Here is an 18692-nt window from a genome sequence, read left to right as displayed (position 1 = left end):
CAGAGCAGTTTACAGTCATCACTATGCCCTGTACACAGCTCCCTATGGCAAGGCGCTTCCGTCAAGGACACATGTCGTCCCTCCCAAAACTCAGAGAGAGCTCCCCAACTTAAGATTATCTGTTATAGCAACTGTCCTGAAATTTTCTGTTGCTGTATTTGCATTTTTAAATCAATTTTGGCCCTCCCCCAATCTCAACCCCTATTACAGCATCCTATTTTGAGTCCTCAAAGAACTTCCTTGAAAGAGGTAGGATATAAATACGTAAAATGGAATCCGCTGAAGAGGACATTCTAGTAACCCTATAAAACATGCTTCTAAAAGCAATGACCCCAGAGACTTGTAAAAGCTGGCTGCAGCTTCCTGAGGCCAAGGAGGCTAGCACACCCAGAAGCTGGGTTCTTGGGTGGCCCAGCTAATGGTGAGTCTGCTCTGGGGGCAGCTGTCTAGAACACCTACTTAGCCAAGTGTCTGTCCCCACACGGAAGCAAACTAGGACAGCATGTGCTGCCACGTGACCATCAGTAGGCTCCAAAAATCAACTTCTGTCAGTCACGAATACAAAACAGTGAGCACAGATGTCAGAAAGAACCAGGAACACACCAGGTGCCAAAGGCCACGACCTTCCCTCTCGACTTATTAGCCTGGAGCTTCATCGGAGAGCATGGTATTTTGGGGACAAGAGGAAGAAGGGGAAGGGAGAGACATTGGGAGGTGGGGGAAGGAATGAAGGAACAGGAATTGTTCAGAATAGCCAGGAAAAGCCAAGAGCAACCCACCCTAATATAGAGGGCACAGCTGCATCTCCCAGAGCATGTGAACCCCACAGCCCAAGTCCAGCAGAGCCAATAGGGCAGGTCCCTGCCCCTATCTTGCTAGTGGGGAGGTGGGGGTCAAGGGAGAGGGGGCCACTCACCCTCCCACCCCACCACCCTGGCAGAAAGTCAACATTCTGTTTAGTGTTTTAAAAAAGAGCTGACTTCCATACATAATTGGTGGAAGCATAAAATGTTATAACCGCTTTGTAAGACTAAACACACACCTACTCGATGACCCAGCAATTCCATTTCTAGGAACTTACCCAAGAGAAATGAAATCATATGTCCACAAAAAGACATGCATGAGAATGGTTCACAGCCACTATGCTCAGAATAGCAAGAAGCTGGAAACGGCCCAGGTGTCCATCAATGGGTGCGAGGGTAAAGAAACTGCGGTCGGGTCATTCAGCAGAATACTACTCAGAAGTAAAAAGGAACAAGGGGATAATCTGGCCCAAAATGTCTTAAAAATCTCAAATACATCAAGTGGCATGAAAAAGCTTCATGCAAAGAATACATGTGTCATATACACATGCATATATACATGTATATGCTATATATAATGTACATATATGTATTATATAGTATTACATGAAATTCTAGAACACACAAAACTACTTCTGTTGAAGGAAAAGAAACCAAAACAGTGGTGGCCTGAGATGATCAGAGAGGTGAGGGTGGGGACAGCCTGGGAGGGCCCCAAGGGGACTTTCTGGAGTGACTCTCTGCTCTTGGTAGGGGTTTGGGGTACGCAGGTGTGTGCATGTATTAGAACTAACCAAATGGCACACTTAAGGTCATGCATTTCATTTGACCTCATGCCCCTTCCCCCAATCAATCCTCATTCCCCTCCTAACCCTTCCCCTAAGTTTTACCTCAAAAACAAAACAGAAAGACCCACAAACAAGTTGAGCTCAGGTCATGAGATCCGTGCTCCAGGTGAAGATCTTAAGTTTGGCCAAGAAAGGTAGCCAGACAGAAGACGGCCTGGGGCTGGGAGCACAGCGTGCCATGCTGAGTTCAGGGGTGCTGTGCACATTCGTTGTAGATGATCAGGCCTACCTGTCCCATTTTCCTAAGAGGCTCAAAACAATACCAAGACAACCTTCCAAATGAGACTCCAAAACCTCAGCTGGGAACTTTTACTCAGAGCGATTCACAGGAGGCCTGTCTCTGGGAGGAGGAACACAGAAACACCTGTGAGGGCCAAGGCCCTGGAGGCACAGGGAGAAGAACCACTCCAAGTCCAAGCCCAAATCTGCAAACAGCACAGACAGAGCAGCAGCCTCTGCCTGTGAATTCAAGGAGGCCCAGGACATGTTCAAGGTTGTTTGTGCTCGTGCAGGCTGATGAAACAGGAGGACCCTCCACTGGAAAGGTCCCCCCCGCCCGGGGAGAAAACCCCAAGACAATGACATGTGCGACATGCTGGTTGTACATGGCTTGGAAGCAGGGCAAAGAACGCCCAAGTGTAGCCCACAGGATTTTTCCCCTTCCCTCGCTGAGCCTCTCTGGAAGCAGGGCAGCCCTTGGCCACAGCTCCCCGAGAGCAAAATGACCACAGGTCCATGTGGAAACACACTGCTAAATGCACAGGACTTGAACGCAGCTGCTGTTAAATGCTGTGTCTTACGAAAGTGGGACTTCTCAAACTGAAGTTGTGTTACCAGCTCCAGTCACATGTGGGCTGCACTTACAAGCCTCTCAAGAGGCCCAAGAGGCTTTTAAAGCATTAAGTATAGAAAATACATACAACGTCCCAGTTAAAATATAGTGCGTGGACACTCAAAAAAGGTCAATGCAGCACCCACTCCATTTTCATTACTGAGGCTTCACCAAGATGGTGGGGAAGGTACTTAAGCATATTTAAAGACCGGCTGAACAGAGCAGTGGAACTCTAACACCCAGGTTACCTTGATCTGAAAAGGTTCTAGAAACTGCCAACCATCGCCCCCTCATTTTAGAGGGAGGTAACCTGCAACCCACAGAGGGGAAAGGGTTTGCTGTCCAAGCTGGAGGAAAATTCCTGGGTAGCCTCCTCAACCCACTGTATCTTAAATACGTGTGTTGGTTCCAGTCTTCCAAAAACCCAAGCCAAGATACCATCAGCTCTGGAAGAGACTTCTTGGGGAAGCACTCAGGCAGGCGGCAGGCAGAGGGAGAGGGAGAGGGAGAGGGAGATGCAAGTCTGACAGCAGATGCAGATGAGATGGCAGGGAAGGCAGGAGGCTGGGGAGGAGGAGTCTTCACCTGCTGTCCCCGGCGCAGCCTGTCTGAGAATGCTGAGCTGGATTTCCACTGTGGGATTCAGAACACAGCAGCTGGGGCCACCAGTCAGTCACTTTCCCATAAACAGAAGATCAGGAGCGTTTTCATGGCTGCCACACCACGCCAGGTCAATGATATAATTTTACAGCCCGACTTGCGTCTATACTGTTCCACCATCTGCTATAATGTTCCAACATCTGAAGACCAGGTTTTAAGTGCACCTAGCCAAACACCAAGTGTTGAGGTGGATGTCATTTGTGAGTGTGAGGCCCCCAAACAAGGGCAGAAGGGAGGGGCAGAACCTACAGGACTCAGTGAATGAGTGGGCAGGAATGAGAGAACTGAAAGGCATGAGCTTCATTTAGGCTGGTGAACAGGAGACGGTGCTGCCAAGTGGAGTGTGAGACAAGAAGAGGGGCAGCGGCAGGTAGGGACCCCCAACGCACTGTACTGCTTATGTTAACACTGTCTGCTTCAGCAAACAGGCCTAAAATGGTGTATCTACTCAACACATTAGAATTTTATTTCTAACCCACTAGAAGATCAGGCTCATGTTCCTAATGGGCAACTCTGCTCCACAGAGTGATTCAGGTACCCAAAATCCTCCCCTACCACCAAGGCATTCTCTGCTGGATTTTCCACATCTAATTGACAGTCAACAGAAGTCAAACTGGGCAAGGCACGCTTGTTTCTTAATCACTGCTTCCGGGAAGTGACACACACGGCCACCCACATTCTGTGCAGGAATGGCCATGGGACCACCCACAGATGCTTAGGGTGGAAGTCCCCATGAGTGGAAGGGAAGCAGGGGCCTTTGGTGGCCACCCAGTGGTCTCTGCCATACTCACCTCCTGTCTCAGTCTTAGGTCAGGCTTATTTTGGAAGCATTATAGTACTCTGGGTCTCTGAGCACAAGAACCCATTATCTGACCACTGAATCAAATCAGTAAAGAAAGGCCCACAACTCTAGAAACGCAACTAGTAAATCCTCTGGTAACAAGTGGAGTTTCGCTGACCAATTCTAAAGTCCAGCAACTGTCCTTTTGTTGGAAAATGCCAAACTCTAAAACTTTTGCAAAAACGGGTTCATATTCTTCAAGTCTAAGACACCATCAAACCTTAGAACAGCATCATTCTATAAACCACTAAAGGAGGAAAAAAGGCAGTCAAGTAAACTACAGTTTGTGATCAATTTTAAGACCAAACTTGAGTCCAGAAATGTTAAAGTGCCGAAAAACAAATACAGCATCTTCACTGAAGTCTTCCAATAACCTTGTCAGAAACACAGGAATGGCCATTTCACAGATGAGGGCCTGGGGTCCCAGAGTTGGAGGACTGGCCAGCAGTCAAACAGCTGGCGAGGGGCGGAGCTGGACAGGGATTTCCAGCCAGCCTCTGACTCAGCACCTGGTAGTGAGTCCTAATCCCCCCAGCTGTCTCCCGGCACATCCCCAAACTCTCCGAGCCCAAAAGCCAAGTGCCAGTATTCTCACATCCAGATTCTGAATCCAAGGGCAAATCAAGCACCTTGGGTATATAATACTCTTAGAAACTTATTTGAATAAAACTCCACTAAAATATGGGTTTTCATCTTCACAGCACTTTCCCAACAAATTCCACGACATTCAAGTGAGAACAGATGATGTACTGAAATACCAACAACAAGAATCCGAATTGGTAAACAGCGGAGTGCTATTTTCACATCATCCTAATGAATTTAGTTTCAATAAACACAAATCAAGCAAACACTCTGAAAATTTTAACAGTATAGCAAAAGATGCCTAGAACGACAGCACCAGAAGACGAGTCTTTTTGACAAGTGACAGATACTGCAAGGAGAGAAGTATAAAAATGGATGACTGGGCTTAAAGGGTCTGCCTGTGGCCCACGTACCTGAAAACTTGGTCCTGCACCTCCTTGCCAGATAAAGCTCCTTGACTGTGGGGGAAGCAGCCTGGAGAAAGCTCTAGATCCCTCAATCCTGCTCAAGCTGCCAGGCTCATTCTGAGAGCATGTATTTGGTGCATGGAAATTCACATACATACAGCAGGTGGGTGAGTACCCACATAAGACCACACAGATTCAAACTGTTACCCACAGCCTCCATCTCAGTATGACCTTCAGCATCAAGCACCAATTGCTGGAAGTATCTACAGATGAGAGAGGACAGGTCAAGGCAGGCCCAGCCTCCTCCTCAGCTCTGCTTACCTGCCTACCCATCCCCCAGGATGTGTCTCAATTCCATCGTGCCCCAAAAGTAATGCCCAAGTTAAAATCTCAGCAGAGAGTTTCACAAAGCAGCAGTAAACCCAAGTGAGCTCTATCAGGCCAGATACTCAAAACCAGGGGACAGGGGAACACGCTCCGCCCTGGTTGGGTACTCAGCCGCAAGGAGCAAGCAGGGCCACCTCTTCTGAGGATGTCTGAGCAGTCCTTCAATCTGAATCTTTTGTTTTCTCCATCTGAAAACAGAGGCTTGTTGTTTGGAGGGTGTAATTAGAACGCATTTGAACACAACTGTAAACTCTAAATCACTTTAAAGAGGCTAGTCTGGTCTTTTGAAATGACTGTTTTTGCCTGGGAAATAATACGCCAACATGAACAAACTCAATCAAGTTGTATTTACAAAGACTCTCAAGGCCCAATAACTTCCCTAACACAGGAGTACACCATCTCACCTCCACTCCGGGAGCTCTTTAGGAACAGGAAAGTGCCTCATTCCTATTGAGCAGACCGTGTATGATGAGTGAGTGACTTCTGAGGGGCAGGCACTTCCTAACCATGGCTCCGAGACTGGAGCAGCTTCTTTCTGCATAGGTGATAAACCACATTTGGTTCCAAAGAGAAACACACATAAAGTCATGTAAAACTTAGCAGGTAGGATATTAGGCAAGAAACAAAAAACTACAGATCGGATTTGAAAAGGACATGATCAGAGGGAACAAATGGAAACATTCAGAAGCCCTGACCTGGAGCACTGGCTACGCGCTGCATGCTCTTCTGAAAATGCAAATACTAAACAGCCCCAATGACCAGATTTAACAAACCCATTACCAACAGCCAACATGACCAACAACGAGTAATTCTGTTATCATTCCCAACTCAGAGGTGGAGAGACTGGAGGCTTAAAGAGTCTCATGCCAGAGTCCACGGCAGTACAAGCAGATTCTAATCTAGGCCAACTCAAGTGCACCCTGCGGAAGCCCCTCACACGCCTCCCCGCACCCCCCAACCCCGTGCCCTGCTCAGCAGAGACAGGGCAGGAGGAAGTGGGGAGAAAGGGAGGTCCATGCTTTTGCAGGGCCTGCCTGGTGGGGAATTCAGGTCCCTATGCTTGCTGGCGCCCCCTCCCCTTCAACAAGGGGAATTCAAGGCACAGATCTTGTTCTGAACTCCAGTAGGGACTGTAATCCTACCTGCCCCAGCAACTGCTGGAGACTCCTCTGAGCAAAGAGCATTCTGCCAGGCAGGACCAATTAAAGCCCACAAACACTGGAGAAGCAGGCTGGCAAGCCCCTCCTTTTCTGCCCCCCCCGACCACCACCCCCGCCGCAGCCCCAGACACGTGGTGTGGGAGGATGAAGAGAACCTCATCAATGAAGGAAGCTGAAGCATCTAGCACCCTGGGCCACCTCTGCGGGTCCTTGAGGAAAGGAGCCAACAGGACCAATGAAATGTGGCAGGCCTCCAAGCTTCCCAGCCTTTCCCCTTGTTCCCTCCCAACCTGGAGAGGGAGTCAGGCATAGCCCTACCCGCTCCACCTACCCACTGCTTAGCTCCTCCCCCTCCATACTGAGCCCTCAATAATACTAAAACCCACGTTTATCCCAACAGCCAACCACCTGGGACCTTAGCTGATGTTAAGAACCTCAAACCTTCCCGTCATAGGCGGCAGCAAGGCTGCATTGTGCGTGGATGCTTCGGTGCGCCCCCACTCACTTCCCCCAGCCAGAGGGGAGCCCCTTCTTTTTTGTTTTTCTTTTGAGAAAAAGTCTAGCTCTATCACCCAGGCTGGAGTGTAGTAGCTCGATCTCAGCTCACTGCAACCTCTGCCTCCCGGGTTCAAGCGATTCTCCTGCCTCAGCTTCCCGAGCAGCTGAGACTACAGGCACCCACCACCACTCCCGGCCAATTTCTGTATTTTTAGTAGAGACAGGGTTTCATCACATTGGCCAGGCTGGTCTCCAACGCTTGACCTTGTGATCCACCCGCCTCAGCTTCCCAAAGTGCTGGGATTACAGGTGTGAGTCACTGCGCCCAGCCAGGAGAACCCCCTCTTGGTCCAGTTATCACCGTCATGTTTTCTTCCTCCTGCACCCTGGGAGGAAACCGAGCCCCTGGTCTCTCCCTGACTCTGCCTTCTACAAAAGCCCAACCACCAGGAAGGAAGGAAGACAATTCCTAGGAATATCCAGGTGTTGAGATTTGTTCCCTTCAGCACCCGCTCCACCTCCCTTTCTCCCTACTGTCCACAAGACATCCTCCCACCTTTGTAGGCCAAGGATCCTCATCTGAGGGCTCTGAAAAAAACGTAAAGGTCCAGGACTCCCTTGAGACACTGGAAAGCTGGATTCTTTTTCTGTAGAAATACATACACGACCCTCCCCATCCCACCCCATTACTTCAAGGGGTTTCTGGGCTGACCCCCCACCCAGGCAGGAAGCCTCAAGGGCTCTGTGGGTCTGAGTCAAGCCCTCCAGCTTTGTTTCCTAGGCAACAGCTGCTTTCTCCTTCCAGCTGCACATGGACCAAGGCAGGAAGATCCCAACTTCCCCTCATTTCTGGCATTCCCAGCAGCTAGCCCTCCTCCCCATCCCCACGCGCCAGGCACCTCGCCCTACGGAGCTCATTTGACTGCATTCTTTTGAGGAAATGAAACAGCCCTGAAAGATGACCCTCACCTGCTGATGGGAAGCCAGGCCATGCCAGGCTCAGCGCTCGGGACACTCACCGCTTGCCCTGGGTGCCCCGGTGCTGCTCTCCTTCCTGGCCCCACAGCAGGGGCGTGCCTGTCGGTCAGGTGTGCGTTTCAGGAGTAGAACTCCCAGGGCAGCCTTCTGCCCTCTGCCTCTGCTCCTGCTCCCAGTCTGTGGGGCAGGGATTTTAGGACTTACCTAGGTGATTCCAGCCCATCCCTTCCGGCCCACGGGCAGAAAGGGACAAGTGGCCTCAGCTGAGGGTTGCTGGCCGGGCACTGGTTCCCTACCTGGCTGTTCATTAGAGTCACCTGGGAACTTTTTATTCCCAAGGCAGATGCCACTGTGGACCACAGACTCAGAACCCGAGAGGAGGATTAAACTGGGATCTTTTTTCAAAGCTCTCTAGGTGATTTTCAGATCCAGGTAAGAATGAGAACGAAGGGGCTGGCAGGACCCAGTAGAAGATGGCTTCCTAAGAGAGGGCGAGCTAGAGGGAGGGAGGCCCAGGATGGCCCCTCACCCTCACAGCTCACAGCCTACCTCAAGTGAAAGGCCAGCCCTGACCTCAGGGTGCATGGGTGGGGCCCCCCAGGCCCCAGACCTGTTTCCCTGTCTGGCTCGCCCAGCTTATTTTGCCTGCCCACCGTTCTCTGATTGGGTGGTCAGTTCCTTGCAGGCAGGAGCAGGTCAGGCTTGTTCAGCCCCCCCACCCCCCCACCCCCGCTGCCCAGCTCATTAGCCCCAAATTGAAGAAAGGCCCTCCTCTTTCAGGTGCCTACTGGGGTGGGACAAGGCACCGTGGAGGAAGTGGGAAAGAAAAAAAATGGACCCCAAGGAGCCCATTCTTGCAGGAATTCTGCCCTCAGCACCTTCCAAGCCTCCCTACTTAGGCCTCATTTGCTCCTAAAACAAACCCCTGCAGAGAATGTAACTCGCTCAATCCTCAGCATGCACTTACTACAGACAGGGGCTGACCTACCTGAACAGTCATCAGTTGACAGTCAGTTACAAGACACCATCCAAAACGCTGCCTATTAATCCCCCCAAAATAGCTTTACCAGCAGGGACATCTAGGGGCAGAGACGTAAAACATTCTCCCAAAATGGTAGCAGGATGTTTCCCTGACTGCACTGCCCTGGGCCTTGAAAGAGCCAGGAGCAGTTTCAAACGGGCTCCGTGCTGGCGGCAGGAGCAGGAGCTGACTTCAGCGGGACATGGGCCTCCAGACCGCACCCACCCAAATCTTCAGCACTGACATGGCCACCCAAAAATGAGATGTTTCTTTACAACAAGTTCTCATATTCCTGCTTATTCTTTACCTAAAAATCTAAATTTCCCATGTGCGTCTTTACACATCGGTATCACCAAAATCGTAATTCGCCAAGATACTGAAAGCACCAACAATGTCTGAGAAGGAGTGTAAGAAGAAGAGACAAGAAGTCAAGGTGACAGGAAGGAGGATGAAGGAAGATGTCACCAGTTTGCTAGGATGTGGGCCTCAGGGGACAGTGTCTCTTCTGGGGGCAGCGGCTGTGGCCAAACCCAGAGCAGAGTCCCGGAAACCCCTCAGCCTTGTTTCCCAAGGGGGCTGGGAGTCCCTGCTGAGTCTGGTGGGCTGGTCCTGAATATCCCAGCTCCTCTGTCCTCACCATCTTGTCAGCCCTCCAAGAATGGTGACCGGTACATACAACATCAAGGCACAGACTTTATCTTTTCAATGCACAATGTGCTTGAGCCAAAAACAAAAAAGCCTCTCCAAGATGCGTTCCTGAAACACACCAGGCTGAAAAAATGGAGCCCCGTTTCCTCTTATTTTTAATTTCACATTGGCTGTGTTTATAATAAAATAGAATAACTTATTTATTTGCTTACCTTACTTGGAAAGACAATAAATTGGAAAGGCTTCATAAATCTCACAGGGAATTCCTTTCAACAAGGACTGTCAGCAAAAATCCATAAATAACCTTCTGCCAGCCTCTAGCAATCACCTCCACCATGTTCTTGTTCCTTCCTGCTTTTGTGCTAATCTTCTAGCAAACAAATCAAATCACGCACCAAAATGTTTTTATTCTTATCGAGGTAAGGCTCAGAAAACATCCGGAGTCCACTGGGGCTACTGACTCATGTGGCCTCTGAGAAGACTCAGATGCAGAGGAGACCCCAGGGGACCGCGTGAGGGGCACCTCTGCACCCTCACAGCCAGCCACGCTCCTCTAATTTACAAAAACAGAGCTGGTGATTAGCTTCAAAAGTAGAGCCAGAGATGCTGTTATACCAACTGCAGCATTAATTCCATCTGGAGCAGATGATCCGCAAAGCCCTGGGCACACACGAGGAAGCAAAGTCCAGGGCAGGTTGGTGATAGGTCCTGGTGCCTCCTCCCACCCAGGCTAGGCTGGTGTCCACAACGCAGTCTCCGCTCACCTGGCTTCCTTATCATCTCAGTGTCGCTGGAGCTTTTGGTCAAGTGCACTCATCCTGGAGCCGACTAAGCCAACGGAGTCACACTGGGTGATTCGAGACCATCCCAAGCAACACGGACCTCGTGCGGCAGGTCCTGTCCCCACCACGCTGACACTTGAAAGGCAACTGTTTGAAACTGGTTCAAATGGCTGTGTTTGACTTGAAACACATCCGCGTTTGACGGGGCTGATGAAAATGACCTTCGGCGATTCAGAAACAGCGGAAGATGGACAGTCTCACACTGAGGTTTCAAGGACTGTGCTAAAAATAAGATGAACTAAGAGGCAGAAGGAGGCTCATGGATAATCAAACGTGCAAGATTGGAAAGAGCTGCTGTAATCAATTTACATATCAGGAAAGGGTAATTACCATAACCAAAGGGAAAATTACTCCAAGTCAAATGGTTAAAAAAAAAAAAAAATCAGACCAGCACACCATTACCCAAATACACGTAAAACAAAAATTTATGTTTCCAGGCAGGACGTGAATTGCCTTTCAGTCTCCGGAACTACGGAACTTCACCCTGTGACCTTGATTCTTGGGTGGGAGATGACACACAAGAAATTCAAACATAGCTGGGCATGTCCATCTCTTCATTCGATTGGCTAACAGCAAAGGAAGTGGCTTTGGACTATGGTTTCCACATGGCAGCTGCCAAAGAGCTGTGTGTCCCTGGGCAAGTCACTGAGCTCTGAGTCTACCTTGTCTCTAGCCTGTGAGCAGCACATTAGCCATTACTATTATGCATCCACCAAATACATCTCCATCTTCCCTGCTTGGCACATTCCTGACACTCAGTAGATAGCAGCTACTATTGGCCAGGCACGGTGCTTCATGCCTGTAATTCCAGCACTTTGGGAATCTGAGGTGGGGAGATCACTTGAGGCCAGGAGTTCAAGACCAGCCTGGCGAACATGGGGAAACCCCGTCTCTTACACCAACTGCAGCATTAATTCCATCTGGAGCAGATGATCCTCAAAGCCCTGGGAACACACATGAGGAAGCAAATACATCTCCATCTTCCCTGCTTGGCACATTCCTGACACTCAGTAGCTAGCAGCTAAATACAAAATTTAGCTGGGTGTGGTGGCACACACCTGGAATCTCAGCTACTTGGGAGGCTGAGACATGAATTGCCTTAACCAGGGAGGTAGAGGTTGCAATGAGCTGAGATTACACCACTGTACTACGGCCTGGGCAACAGAGCTAGACTCTGTCTCAAAAAAAAGAGATAGTAACTATTATTATAATTATTCCACCAAATTAATGTATTTCTAATATTCTTGAATGAGGGCAAAGGATTTTCTTAAGCGGCCTCCTTTCAAAGTGATTTAATAACGCACACACCGAAAAGACCATCTGCCTTGTTTTTCCTCGACTGTTCAAGTTCATCAGCCCCCTGTTTTTTGCCTCTGGGAGCTTCCAGCCTAGGCTAGCTGGGCCTGGGCCCATAACAGCAAGTTACTCACCTGAACAAGGACCACTGGTGGGGCTCTCAACTCACTTCCCTCCAAGAAGTCGGCAGGGATTTCTGGATCCACCCAAGGGAAGCAACTTCCCCACCCAAAGCGTGGAGACAGGTGCAGAGCCCCAGAAGGGTCCTGGGAAAAAGCACCCTGTATCCAGGACACTACCTGTGGCTGCCTAGAACTGCAGCCCTACTGTGCTCACAGCTGCGAACCACAGAGCACAGGTGGCTGGTGACCTGTGAAAAGGACCCCAGGTCACTCTTCAGCACCTAACATGCGCACAGACACCCTCCCAGACAGAAAAGAACTTTGCTCTTTTATGTTTGTTAAACAGCTTTGTTGAGGCGTAACTGAGGTACAAAATACTGAACATGGGTAATAAACACGACTTGATGAGTCTGGACATGGGCATACGCCCACGAAACCATCACCACAATCAAGGCAATAAACATATCCATCACCTCTCAAAGTTTCTTTTGCTTTCCCTTATGTTTATTTTATTTACTTATTTCTGAGACAGAGTCTCACTCTGTTGCCCAGGCTGGAGTGCAATGGGGCAATCTTGGTTCACCGCAATCTCTGCCTCCCAGGTTCAAGCAATTGTCTTGCCTCAGCCTCCTGAGTAGCTGAAATGACAGGTACACGCCACCATACCTGGCTAATATTTTCGTCTTTTTAGTAGAGATGGGGTTTCGTCATGTTGGCCAGGCTGGTCTCAAACTCCTGACCTCAAATGATCTGCCTGCCTCGGCCTCCCAAAGTGCTAAGATTACAGGTGTGAGCCACTGTGCCCGATCCCCTCGTATTTAAATAAAAGATAGCATTCAACTTTTCCTGTAATAAATTCCAGCATGTGGGCAACTTGCTTTGCTGGCCAAAGACGTTGGGGAGACTTGCTGTTGTGGCAGTGGCTGTGCCCCAGAACCTCCCCGAGGCCAGGCCTGCAGGTCTTCCCAGCGCTGTGGCAACGCTCACCCAAAGGGAAGAACCACCCAGAAGCTGCCCGGAGGCCACACACATTCACAACTTCCACTCAGTGTCTAGCACACCCCTTCCCCAGCCCCTGCTGAACTGTCCCTGAACCTTTAAGAAGGGCATGCTGGGGTGTCCATCGATACCGTTCAGCACTAACCCCACGCACCCCAGTCTCCTCGCACCATGAAGCCCCGCTGAAATCTGGTAAGCTACGTCCTGGAGGGTATATGTCCATCATACTCACTGCACGGCAGTTTCTTCACAGCCGACCACCCAGAAGAAGCCAAGAATGCTTAGACATTAATTTCAGCCAGGAATCAAGGTCACATTTAGTCTGAGCTCAAAGACATCAAAGGGTTTTCTCATAGTGCGAATGCATGCACTTAAGATGCTCTGAGATCACGGGAACGCCAGTTGGGGCCGGCCAATCACCATGACGGCCACTTCCATCTGCCCTCAGCCTGACTGAAGTGGTGGGGGAGGGGACAAAGAGTGAGTTCCAAAAGGACATTTTGGGCAACGACTAGAATATTAGCAAACACAGTGATCCCCATTGAATTTTATAAATTCCAAGACTCATTTCAAGTTTCTCCCAATGGAAAGAAAGTAAAATATTAAGGGCCAGAGAGGCTCACGCCTGTAATCCCAGCACCCTGGGAGGCCGAGGCAGGCAGATCACCTGAGGTCAGGAGTTTGAGACCAGCCTGGCCAACATAGTGAAACCCCATCTCTCTAAAAAATACAAAAATTAGCTGGGCGTGGTGGTGGGTGCCGTAATCCCAGCTACTCAGGAGGCTCAGGCAGGAAAATTGCTTGAACTCAGAGGTGGAGGTTGCAGTAAGCCAAGATCTCATCACTGCACTCCAGCCTGGGTGATAGAGCAAGACCTTGTCTCAAAAAAAAAAAAAAAATTAAAAACCATGAAGTGGCTGGGTGCAGTGGCTCACGCCTGTATAGTCAGCACCTTGGGAGGCCAAGATAGGCGGTCACTTGAGGTCAGCAGTTTGAGGCCAGCTTGGTCAACATGGTGAAACCCCATCTCTACTAAAAATACGAAAATTGTAGGAGGCTGAGACAGGAGAATCACTTGAACCTGGGAGGCAGAGGTTGCAGTGAGCCGAGAGCACGCCATTTCACTCCAGCCTGGGCAACAGAGTGGAATTCTGTCTAAAATAATAATAATAATAAATAAAAACAAAAACAAAAACCATGAGGCAATGAGTCAGCTTCAGCTCACATCCCAGAGTGCAACAGGGACTCCCTGCCAAGCCTCTCCTCTGCTAGGCACCTAGGCACAAACCTCCAACACCTCCTCATTAACTGCCTCCTCCTATGAGATGAACTAGGGTCATTTCTGACATATAAGGAGCTGGCAGGGCTGGGAATGGAATCCGGGATTCCCAGAGTGGCCATCTACCCTTGGGGCCCGACGGTCAGCATCAGCCTCCAGTGCTGCTGACCTTCCTTCCCCACCTCAAAAGTTCTCAATCCTCTGGGCTTTCCACAAACCACCCTTCTCGACCACAAAAAGGTGGCCATCCTGGCTGGTCTCTACCTTCAGAGAAACAAATGGGGACCTGGGGGCACCCAACCGCCCCAGCCACCCGGGAGTCACAGGAGCATGGAACAGCAAGCAGGGAGACAGCACACAGCAAGCATATGGCAAACGCCCACAATAAGTACACAGCAAGCACATGGCAAACACACAGTAAATATATACAGCAAGCACATGGCAAACACACATCAAGTATACAGCAAGCACATGGCAAACACAGTAAATACACAGCAAGCACATGGCAAACACAGTAAATATACACAGCAAGCACATGGCAAACGCACAATAAATACACAGCAAGCACATGGCAAATGCATGGCAAGTACACAGTGAGCACACGGTAAGCACACAGTGAGCACATGGTAAGCACACTGTCTGGCTCCCTCTAAAGCCACTTCCCCCACAGCAGAAGGCCGCCCTCTGGACCTGCAGCCAGCGGCTATGGTGGAGGAAGAGGCACCTGTTCCCGGCCACTTTCCAAGAAGGGCTGGGGAGGACATGGTATGGAGAGGCAGCTGCTGTGTGCGTGTCCCCGGGGAGCCCAGGGAGCATGACCTTAGATGCACCAAGGCCCGCAAGTGTTGCCCACAACTGCCCGCTCTTGGGTTGCAGGGGCGGTCTGCCTACCCTGCGGAGGAGGTGGGTACCTGTTGGTTTCAGACAAGTCTCAGACTGCAGTGTCTGGCTTTTGGTCAGGCCTGTCCAGAGGAGCCAAGCTCCTTGAGTCTCAGGCATCCATAGGATGGCCCTGGGGGGAAGGGAGTGTCATCCAAGCAAGTCCATCTGCTCGGACCAGAGCACTCCTAGGGGTCATGCATAATCCCTGGACATTACAAATGTCCTGGAAATTACTGGCCTCTCACACCAACATCCACCAAACTCCCCACACTTCCTAGGCTGGCCCTTCTACTATCAAAAAGGAGTGATACGATCAGTGGGGGCTGGGGGCTTGCGGGGGAGGCATGAACTCCAAAGGAGCACTGAGAACTCTCTTTGGTGATGAGATGGTTCCGCAACCATCGTGGCTGCCCCTCGACTGTCAAGACTTGCAGAGCTGCACGCTGAAAGGTGTTTTACCGTATACAAATTATTTCTATATAGAATTTTGAAAACTTGATCCTTCTCAAAAAGCAAATGATAAAATTAAATGACTTGCCCTATGCAGTGAACTGTGAAATCCCTCTGCAGCCCCCAAGGCCTTTGCAACAGAGGGATGGCTGAGCCAGCACACGCCCCACCAGGCTTCCTCGAGATCAGCAACAGCCAGAAGACAACCTGAGAAAGGGTTCTGTTAAGCACACGCTTGCAGAGCCTTTCTGAAATGCAGTTTCACTTCAGACACTTTTGTCAGGGACAATCATTTCGTTACCTCTGGTAGTCTAGCGGCCAGGACTTGGGTGCTGAATTCCCCTCGGGTACCTTTCTTGACATACTTCTACCTTGGGTTCCCTCTCCCATATTCAGCCTCAGCACACCCACTTCAGCCTAACTCTAAACCTCATGTGGCCACTTCTGCCCACCCCAGCTCGTGGAAATCCACCAGTGTTTTCCTGAACTGCAGATAAACCCTCCTTGCTCTTCTTCCCCGCAGCCCCGCACACAGTAGGGGTGCCATCTGAAAAGCACCTTCAGTCTACAGACAATGTTCAGAAGAAGCAAATTCGCCTCAATCAGCAGGGTGTGGCGGCTCATGCCTGTAATCCCAGCACTTCGGGAGGCCAAGGAAGGCAGATCACCTGAGGTCAGGAGTTCAAGACCAGCCTGACCAACATAGTGAAAACCTGTCTCAACTAAACAATACAAAAATTAGCCAGGCGTGCTGTAATCCCAGCTACTCAGGAAGCTGAGGCAGGAGAATCGCTTGAACTCGGGAGGCGGAGGTTACAGTGAGCCCAGAACTCACCATTGCACTCCAGCCTGACGACAGAGCAAGACTCTGTCTCAAAACAAAACAAAACAAAACAAAACAAAAAAATTCACCTCAATGGCACTGCATTAATTTCTGGCAAATCAATGCAAATTGGGTCGCCTTGTCACACCATGTAACACATTTAAACCCTATGTCTAAAATACTGTATACCTATTTTTATTTTATTTACTAAATTCTAAAGCTTTTCTAAATCTCCAAAAGTTAGTTTCCCCAGTAATGTATGACTGCTTAATTGGAAAGTGTACAAAACATAATTACACTGCCTAAAACTACCATACTGCTTATGGGAATATCTCCATTCATGCATTCCACTTTATTTTGTATTTAATCTCTACTAATATGTCTATGTGAAAACAGATAGGTATGCTATTCTTCATAAACACCATAAATCATAAAGTCATTTCTTTGCTAACTCAAGTCCAAAATCAGCCCCAGAAGAAACTACCAGGGCCCCAAAGACTATCACTTTCCATATTGAAGCAGACAAGCTCCTTACATAGAGGCCTCAGTACAGGAGCCTCAAAACACCTAGCCCTGGGCCAATTAGTTAGGTCATCATTTCTCTCACCATAAACGGCTCTGCAAGCAATTCAAAAAGCACCCAGATGTTCCCTGGAAAGCAGTCACTCAAACCAAGAGCAATTCCTTGCTGTCCCAGAGCTCCATTACAAACCTTTTATCAAGGGGCAAACAGAGTCCCGTAAATCCTTCTTCATCTAAGAACACCCACGGACACGCTTTCAAGTTCACCTTTCAACATGGGGGACCTCCTGCCAAAGGCTCCAGACTTGAAACTGGATTCTCCTGCCTCCCTTCTGGCCTTCAAATTTGCACATACCCGCTCATCCCTAGAAGAGGGTTATCTGAATACACAACCATTCTCTAGACAGCTTGGTACTGGTGGAGGAGAACCAGTTCTGAACTCACCCGATCATTAATTAACTGTGAGCCCCGTCCACGCGGCTTGCTGACTCCTCAAGTGGGAAATAATCACATTGCCTCACAACAGGGTTGTTACTAAAAATAAAATAAGCCAATGTATGACAAAGTACTTCTACAAACAGAAACAAGCTAGGTTATCAGCCTTGCTGAAGCCTACTAATTAATAAATTCCCTGATCAAGATAAAATGGATTTACCACAAAACGGTTCTAAGGTGGAAGGTATCGCTCTCCAATCTGCTTGCATCACAATGAAACAGGCTAGAGGCGCTAGTGAGGGCCTCCGGGTGCTCCTGAAGGTTAAGCGTATTTGCCTGCAGAGGGAGGTAAACGCACCTTTTGCTGATCCATGTTCAGGCTCACCCGGGCCAATGTGAAAAACACCGACTCTGTGGCATCATCCATCTTTGACTTGTGTACATAGATTGTAATAGTGTGCTTCATTGAGCGGTTGAGATTTTACTAAAATATAATCTACAAAACCAATTTCTTTTCTAGCAGGGATGCTCTGACACTGCCCAGCCTCATCTCAATACACACTGCTGCCTGGTCAAGAGTGAAATGTCAAGTGCATCTGAACATGGAACCCGCTCCAATTTTAACCGACACACAGGACATCTCCCCTGCTGTCCTGGGAATGCCTGGTAATGGTGGAGGGTGGAGAATCCCTCTTCAAAGAATAAGGTTGAGTACAGCAGAAATCCGTATTCCAAGTTTCAAATAATTTAATCGTTTATTTGAGTTATATAAAATCTTCTTTCAACCATTTTTCATGCCAAATGTTCAATAACTAGACTCAAGTGTGTGGGTGTGTGTCGGGGGAGTGGTTTGTTTTTGAAGAAAGCCAGTCTGTGTGCTGCTGTTGGCAGGTTTCGGGCTGGCTGCATCAGGCACCCTCTGGAGGAGTTGGCTAAAAATACAGATGTTAGGGCTTCTCCATGGGGATGACGGGTGGGGCCTCAGGAGACTCCTGGCCAGGGGTGCCTTGGGAAACCCCTGCTCCAGAGGCCATCCTCTTGAGCACCCCCACCCCCAGGCACCAGGTCCTCTCTGGGGACTGACTGAGTCACTCCAAGCCCACCCCAGCTTCTTTGTATTAAAGGTATCTGCTGTCCCTTGGGGCAGGGTAGGGCAGGGCCATGGTTGAGAAGGGATGCTAGCACTTATCTTCTCCCTCCTGATAAAACAAGGCAGACAGCCACTCCCTGCTAGGAGGAAGAAGGCAGAGGTGACAAGAGGGTTTGTCATTCTCAGTGACATTCACACCACCATAACTACGGGGACTGCCTGAATCCTATTGTCACCACCAGCACCAGCACCCCCACTAATAATGGCAAGGAACAGCTAGCATGAGA

At 49.5% G+C, this 18692-nt stretch overlaps 1 protein-coding gene across 7 annotated transcripts in view; it reads right to left on the bottom strand.

Annotated features, from left to right (window-relative positions):
- The window catches only part of CTBP2 (C-terminal binding protein 2), a 170739-nt gene that overhangs the window by 137218 nt on the left and 14829 nt on the right, over nucleotides 1-18692 (bottom strand). The window contains exon 1 of one of the 7 annotated variants that reach the window (XM_012453384.3): nucleotides 9878-10068. The exons of the other annotated variants lie outside the window; for them this stretch is intronic. The gene's annotated coding sequence lies outside the window, so the exon portion shown is untranslated. Of the gene's footprint in view, nucleotides 1-9877; nucleotides 10069-18692 lie in introns of those variants that run through there. 7 annotated transcript variants of the gene reach the window in all.

This window comes from Aotus nancymaae, unplaced genomic scaffold, assembly GCF_030222135.1.
Source record: "Aotus nancymaae isolate 86718 unplaced genomic scaffold, 86718_ANA_hifiasm-v0.15.2.pri h1tg000010l, whole genome shotgun sequence".
Lineage (NCBI taxonomy): Eukaryota > Metazoa > Chordata > Mammalia > Primates > Aotidae > Aotus > Aotus nancymaae.
Note: the sequence above shows the minus strand (reverse complement) of the source record. Positions and strands in the feature narration are given on the sequence as shown.